The sequence below is a fragment of the Triticum aestivum genome, chromosome 7A (assembly GCF_018294505.1).
Source record: "Triticum aestivum cultivar Chinese Spring chromosome 7A, IWGSC CS RefSeq v2.1, whole genome shotgun sequence".
Taxonomy (NCBI): Eukaryota; Viridiplantae; Streptophyta; class Magnoliopsida; order Poales; family Poaceae; genus Triticum; species Triticum aestivum.
This window is the reverse complement of record NC_057812.1, coordinates 206,511,622-206,511,896: the sequence shown is the minus strand read 5'-3', so window position 1 is coordinate 206,511,896 and position 275 is coordinate 206,511,622.

Sequence of the window (275 nt, the reverse complement as noted above, 5' to 3'; positions counted from 1 at the left end):
ACCCTTAGCACTCGATAGTAACCCAGTAGTGTCGAGCAACTAAGGAGAAAGTGATGTGCAGTGCGGGGGCCTGGTCTTGGATCCCGTTGCTCGGGTCTTCTGATAATCCAGTGGGGCAGTCGGCACAAAGTGGGGGCCTCTGATGGGTCTCTACCCAGCCTATACTAAACAATTTAGGATAAGCAGGTAGGTAACAACAGCAGGTTACAATAAACAGGCTATGCAGCAGAAATAGGATAATAATAGTAGCAGCAGAGTCTAATGCAAGCACAATA